The 7370-nt window shown below is 35.4% G+C and overlaps 1 long non-coding RNA gene across 2 annotated transcripts; it reads right to left on the bottom strand.

The window, feature by feature from the left end:
* Window positions 1-1255: 1255 nt before the first annotated feature.
* Window positions 1256-6401, bottom strand: LOC147521865 (uncharacterized). 2 transcript variants are annotated; one of them, XR_015211061.1, is made up of 5 exons: window positions 6205-6401; window positions 5235-6114; window positions 2945-3030; window positions 1684-1958; window positions 1256-1488 (listed from the first exon to the last, which is right to left on the bottom strand). It is a non-coding gene; the product is annotated as an uncharacterized LOC147521865 (long non-coding RNA). The 2 variants fall into 2 exon arrangements; XR_015211060.1 differs by lacking the exon at window positions 5235-6114 and having other exon boundaries at window positions 6205-6386.
* Window positions 6402-7370: the final 969 nt, after the last annotated feature.

Raw genomic sequence — 7370 nt, 5'->3', positions numbered from 1 at the left:
CGTTGCAAATAAAAATTTCCAACGCTTAAAAAGCGTTGCAAACAGAAATTCAAAGCGTTGCAAACAAAAATTTCCAACGCTTAAAAAGCGTTGCAAACAGAAATTCAAAGCGTTGCAAACAGAAATTTCACAAACGCTTTTTAAGCGTTGGTAATTTGTTAAAATTTTTACCAACGGTTTTTAACCGTTGCAAAGTTGTTAGTTAATTTTAAAAAAATAATTTAAAATTCGTTTGTAACGGTTATAAAGCGTTGCAAATTTGTTAGTTAATTTAAAAAAAATAATTTAAAATTCGTTTGTAACGGTTATGAACCGTTGCTGATGGGTTGCTAATAAAAAAAAAAAAATCTCATTTTTGTAGCGAGACCAGCTAAACCAATTTGGTGGTATAACACATTAATATCAATTCCCTAGGAGTAATAAAGTTTTGTGATCAAACTGCTATCACAACACCTATTTCCACTTACAGTTCAAATCAAATTCATCACAACATCATCACTACAACTGTATACACAAAGCTATATACCCTGAACCACCAAATAACCCCAAATAATAAGATCTCATACAGACATACCACTTGACAACAAAATGTAGAAAACAAAACACATTCAAAAATAAACAAAATCCAAACGCTTGTGGCTTGAACATATTCATCAAATCCATCCAAAGTGCAATCATGATCAAATTCACTTTTCGAAACACAACATTATTATCATCCCACTCTTCCTCAATCAAAAGCGCACCATAATGCTCCCCATTCTTCGCCCCGGTCACTTTTCCTAAACACCCTACACAAAGACAAATGCATCCTTCCCCAATCGCAAATTTGGTAACTAGATGGTTATAATCTTACATTGCACAAATATGACAAGGCTAAAAGAAAATATTAAGCCAAACCGTAAACTATCTAATGAAGCCAAATTTGTAATTGGAAAAAAAAGATGAATCCAAAATTTGAGAAACAAATATAAGGAAAGACAAACATAATAGGTATAGAACTGAGATACTGACTAAACGACTAATCCAATAAATTATTTGCTGAAAAGGAATACACTTAAATAAACATATGGAATTCACGTCGAAGTTTGATATATAATTGGTGATGGTTTTCGTGTTCATTCAAGGATTGAAAAGAATATCAACCAATTTGCATTCTATTGAACTACATTTCATTAATTAATCAAAACGCAGCAATACATAAACAATCACAACAAGAAGCCCAACAATGAAAACAATAAAGATGGTTTACCTTATTGTACAAAATAACTCCCGATGAAAGCAATATGTAGACTAGTAAGTACAAATACGTTAACAATAGTGGTTTCCCAATCATTGTGTCCCTAGTTTAGTGAATAACTTCTCCACTTGAAACTGGACATTAAGATTCCAGTAATCTATCTGAATCCTGTATCAAAGTACATCAGCTCAACCAATGACCCTTCCAGTTTACTAGTCGATTGTACCAAGCATTTATAGTAACATGTTAACCTGAAAAAAACAATATATATATACTAGAACATAAGTACCAAGGTAACAAAAAAAATGATGGATCATATTCAACACTTAAAGTACAGATCTTGAAACAAAAGAAACAATAATAATATTACATTCTATGTATATATATATATATATTTCCACATCACATTATAGATGAAACAACAGGTATAGTTCAGTGTAGAAAACCTCATCATGCCGTCATCGTTGTTTTGGTTTGAGGTTGCTCTAGCTCGGAACTCTCCAGAATCCCTAAAACGTTCACGAGAGAGAGAGAGAGAGAGAGAGAGAGCAGGTATACAATCTTGTGTTAGGCACAAAGAACAATACTAGCAGAATACCATTTTGTGAAGGTGAAGTGGGGCTCAGTCCATCCCGGCGGAAACTTTTGTTTTGGCAAATAATGGATGGTGATATCTCGGTGTTATTACATCATGCAGTCCACCTCTGTGCACCTCTGCGACCTGCACATGACCCCAGAACCAATGTAAGAACAGCATACATATTTCTCGCATACATATTTCTCTCCACCATGCCCCTACTCCTTTTTTGGGTGTTAATAGGAAACAGACAGCAGAAAAATTATACAGTACACTATTATTAACACTGAAGAGAAGTCTGAAAAATTTATTGGAAAATTTAAGCTGAAAAATTCAAGTATTGCACGGGAAAGGGACTCTAGTTTTTTTGTTTCTTCCCAGCGTTCCACAAACAGCTGCATGATGGACTCTAGTTTTTTTGTTTCTTCACTTGCGCCCTTTTGTAATTAACTCATAACTATTTATTTTTATTTTGGTCGAGTTGAGGGTACGCCAGGGTTGGTCGAGTTGAGGGTACGCCAGGGTGTACCTTGGGCCCCCCTAGCTCCGCCACTGAATGTACCAAAAAAATAAGACAAATAAAAAGTTTCACGGAGATAACAAATGAGCACGGAAAGATCTCATGCTGACAGTGAGTGGCACCATGAAGAAATATTATCTAAATCATGAGACTAAGAAACTACAAAATTCAAGAATTCCAACTGCTACCAGGACTGAGCCCTTCCTACTACTTAATCGGTAACATGTCCAGACTCCAGAGCAGTCCATTGTCAGTAATGTGAGCCTTCTACACAGTTTATTTGAAAATAAGAGGTTCTTCATAATGGAAAGGATGTTGATTTACCACCGATATTTTCAGTTTTACAAAGGATTAAAATTAAAATAAGAATAAGAGTGACAAATTTTAAGCCATAAAAGAAACAAACAAATTAAAAAGGACTGACAAACTTAAAAGCCATAAAATTCAAGACATCCAAGGCAATTTGTCATTAGGTTGAGTCACAGAGTTTAAGCATTATAGAGCTTCTCATTTTATTATTATTCTTTATCAGTTAAAAAAAATATGATATGAATGGCACATAAATATGGATAAGCAAGTATACTATATCTCAAGTTCAGGATAGACTTACAAGATGGATTGAGGGCTCATCAAGCAGAATGATGTGGGGTTTTTAGAATGCTATCTCTGCAAATGCAACTCTACTTTTCTGACCACCTGGAGTATAAATCAAAGCAAGAACTCAGTACATATAATATAGGTTCAACAGAACATTCGAGCAGTTGTTTATCATGAATGTATCAGCTAATCAGAAAACAGGATAAACTCAATTCAACCTAGCAGATTCTAACTTCAAAATTCGAACTTCAGAGCAATAAAACCAGAAATACACCTTTCCAAATGTTAAGTTGAACCCATGATTTCATTTAGGGTAGTGATACTGACACCTACCTTATTTCTAACAAGACTTTACTAATAATCCCCACCAATACAAAACCAAAACCTAGCACCCACTTTATTAGTAGACCCACTAAACATTTAAGGGAACATCCATACTCAGTTCTCTTTATTTTCTTCCTGGTCACTTATATTAGACACCCTAGACTTCTTATTCTTTAATTTTTCAAATTGATAGGATGCTTTCATATCCCCCATTGAATTTATTGGAAAAAGTATGTTCTAGCTCTCACCGGAGTTATCTACCAAAATTACAAAATCCACAAAGAGGGCCCTGAATTGTACTACTCAGTGCTATTAGTAATGCACTAATGCATGATACATAACTTTATGATTGATCTATTCAACAAGGTTGTTGAGAAAACAAGACTATGGTTTTCTAAAACGTTGCTCCTAGAACAAGATTCTCATGGTATCATTATCAAGGTTTTATATTTTCATTATCTTGAGAAAGATTGCGAGATAGCTTTTGTTAAATAGCAGTATACAATCCAAAAGCCCCAAACCCCACAGGTTACCCAATTAAGCTCTATGTAGGCTATCTCACCTCTATGGCATCGAAACCTCATGTGTCCAGTCCAGTCCAACCAAAGAGAATTTAACTTAAATTGCAAAACTTTTTCTGTTATCGGTAACAAAAAATAAATTAAAGGCATTTGTATCTTTAAATAGAGCCTGGCCTGCATTAATCGAGAAAATTTCAAATTATCCTAGAAATCTAAAATTAATGGTATTCATGCCGAAAGGTCAAAAAACAATAGCCAGGACAGAGGAAACAAACGCGCACCATCGCGAAAACGGAAAAGTGTTACAGAACTAGGTTGAAGTTCCCCAGAAATCAGTTTGATAATGGTTGACTTGCCAATGCCATTAGGACCAACCATTGTAAAGTGTAAGCCAAATTCATTACTATAACTTAGACAAAAGGGAAAGAAAATAAGTTGGATATCAGTTAAACGAAAAAAGGTAACAACTCCAAATGCCAGATTTTATTTCACAATGATAACGAAGAAAATGGAGTACAAGATAATTGGGGTAATATCCTTATTTGCTATGCGGCTGTCAAGGTCTATACCAAAGTTCAAATTCGTCAACAATTATGGACCCCCAGGATAACCAAAAGATGCATCACTGCAATCACGAGTATGACACTAAAGCATTATAATGACAATATATAAGAGCAAACCATCGCAAGCATTACTACTAGAGTACTAGAAAAGACTTTCCTAATAGGAGTAGGAATACGGTATTCTCAGAACTAGATAATGGCATACAATACAGCATACAAGACTATCGAGTAGACAAGAAACTATAACACACATAAATAACAATCATGAATAGATGATATAGATCCATCTTCGCAACTTAAGCATTTCTCTTAATCATATTTTTTTTCTATCAATTTTAAGCAGTTTACGATATTTTGATATCTGAGCAAGTCCATTTTAAAAAGAAAAAGTAACATATTTGTAGATGTCTTATCATCTTCCTACAGAGAACCCATTTGAAAATCAGAAGACAGTGCTAAATACTCCTGGTTTAACTTCTGTTATAAAGATAGTTCAAACTTCAAACTCATAGAAGCCCACCAACTGAGTATTTGGCATTTTGGGTTGCTTGCAGTTTCAGTGAGCTGCCACGTCACCAAAAAACTATAGATACGACAGTTTCACAGAGGATCAGTGCTACAGAGAGAGAGAGGATTGTACAGGTTGATTTATGGCCGCAGGCTTCAAATCTAGTTTCAATCTTAAAAAGTAAAAGTGATATTAAACTACCAGAAAGTCTTGCTTCATTTTGGTTTTCTATTTTCTCTGACCACAGGATAACTTATGCCAAAAAAATAAAATAAAATAAAAAATAACACCGATAGATCAAATCATCGTAAGTTTTTACAACCACTAAGGTTCTGGTTTATTTTTTCCTCCTTTGAGTGTGTGTGCAGGCATCTATGTCTCAGTTACCAATTTATTTGCCAGAATCCAGATTGCACATCCCAGATTGAAGAGAACTTTGAGAGAATATCAAGACGGTGAGAGACTGTGGGAGCTGCTATTACCATCAACAATGATCAGCCTAAGTTTTTACAACCACTAAGGTTCTGGTCTGGTTATTTCCTTCTTCTCCGTGTGTGAGTGTGAGTGTGGCTCAGTTACCAATTCATTTGCCAGACTCTAGATCGTGCATCCCAGTTTGAAGAGAAGTTTGAGAGAATATGAAGACAGTGAGAGACTGGGATCTGCTAATACCAACGATAAGGGAGTGGAATTAAAATCTATACAGACACAGTATAAAACGGAAGATTCAAATGGCAATCTTGAAGGACAAGCTGGGTCCCAAAGAGCTGTGTGATTCCACAACTAGGAATTCTAATCATACACTCGTACTGTGCTTAGCCGGACATATTTAGCTGGGAGGATTTCTTACAATCTCACAAGTGACCTCTATAAATGGTTGAACTGATATGACACAATATTCAGCAAACTGAAAGTGCAACTGTGGATAATACCTTAACTGACTTGCAAACCAAAAATCAAGAACAAAGCTCATATAAGCTCATATACAACCCTCTGTGCACACATAAATTACCTCAGAGATCCACTAGGAACAATTACTAGAAAGATACCAAGAATAATAAAATACTCATCACAGAACTGTTTGGTATGAGCATCATGCCACATTCTAGATGGAGTTGCACGCAACATAAATTATTGCCAATTAAATGTGTCGCATGCTCTCTAATTAATTCATGTTTTTTTTCAGTTATTTTTACTCTCAGTACAGCCCTCAATTGTGTGCGCAAAAGCCTTATCGCTGTGGTTCAAGTGTGATACTTGCTCGGGTCTTATATAGAGTGAAATATCAGTATAATATTCATTTAAGTGAGCAGACCACATTGTAATTCAAATAAAGCAATGTAATGCCAACACTGACCTGATCAAATCCTTTCTTCTTGGCAGATTCTAGAAAAGTGAGCAGAAACTGTTAAGAGAGACAGTCATCAGGAGAGAAGCCTAGCAAGTCAAAGGCATATACAGATTTCCTGCTAGTATTCTAAATAACATACTAGAATAAATGCCAACAAATCAAACCTAATCTACATATTCGAGCACCATGAGAGAAATTATCATATCAAAACCAGAAGGCCACAACTAGTAGCAAACCACCATGTTCAATTTTACACCAACCACCGGATCAAAGAAGAGGAATTAGATACCAAGTAAAGCTGCAACTTGATACAAAATATGGGCTGTGGACACTAACTAAAACAACCACTAGCTAAACATCCATTTCTAAGACACTAACTAAACTAACTAAAACAACCACTAGCACACCATTTATGCCCCCCCTGCCCCTTATAGATGATCACGTCTTACTTAGGGGTTTGCTATTATCTGCATTGTTTACTGCTTTTACCAACAAGAGTCGCTCAATATCTAAGCAGCTTTTGCACAATCACTGATGACCTTCTGGTCGAAAATATTGTGGTGAGAGGACACTATGCAAACCACATTCCACATTCTCAATGTACTAGACAAATTTCAAAAGTGAACAAACAGAACATTCCCAAATGATTATTGATAAACAGGCCAACAGTATATATATGAATGATGGTAATGGGTAACAACTCAAGTTCATACAAAGCAGAGCTACGAGACAGCCATCAATTTACAGTAAAGGTCACAAAATCAAACATATAACAGCCATGTTACAAGTATGAACAACAACACACTTCACACACATGATTTACAGATAATATTACATAAACAGAACATACATATTATTAAAAACAGATCCATGGCAGTAAATCAAGTTTTGCAAGTGGGTAAAACAGTCGTTCATTTCAGAGCTACAAGAGAACCATCTTTTACATTTGAAAACATGGAAAAGTAACAATAGTACATGAGAAACAAACAAGCAAATCAAAGAGAACCGAACACGGTACATTTTTCTTTTTACTAAATCGCCTTAAAAACTGTCCACTGCTACGTTCCACGCGATGCCATTTGTCATTCTTTTCTTCCTTCTCTTTGCTTCTTTCTCCACTAATCTGAAGAACCCTCCCTTCTTCAACTTCCACTTTCACTTCTTCCTTTTTC

This window comes from Coptis chinensis, chromosome 1, assembly GCF_015680905.1.
Source record: "Coptis chinensis isolate HL-2020 chromosome 1, ASM1568090v1, whole genome shotgun sequence".
NCBI classification, from domain to species: Eukaryota; Viridiplantae; Streptophyta; class Magnoliopsida; order Ranunculales; family Ranunculaceae; genus Coptis; species Coptis chinensis.
Note: the sequence above shows the minus strand (reverse complement) of the source record. Positions and strands in the feature narration are given on the sequence as shown.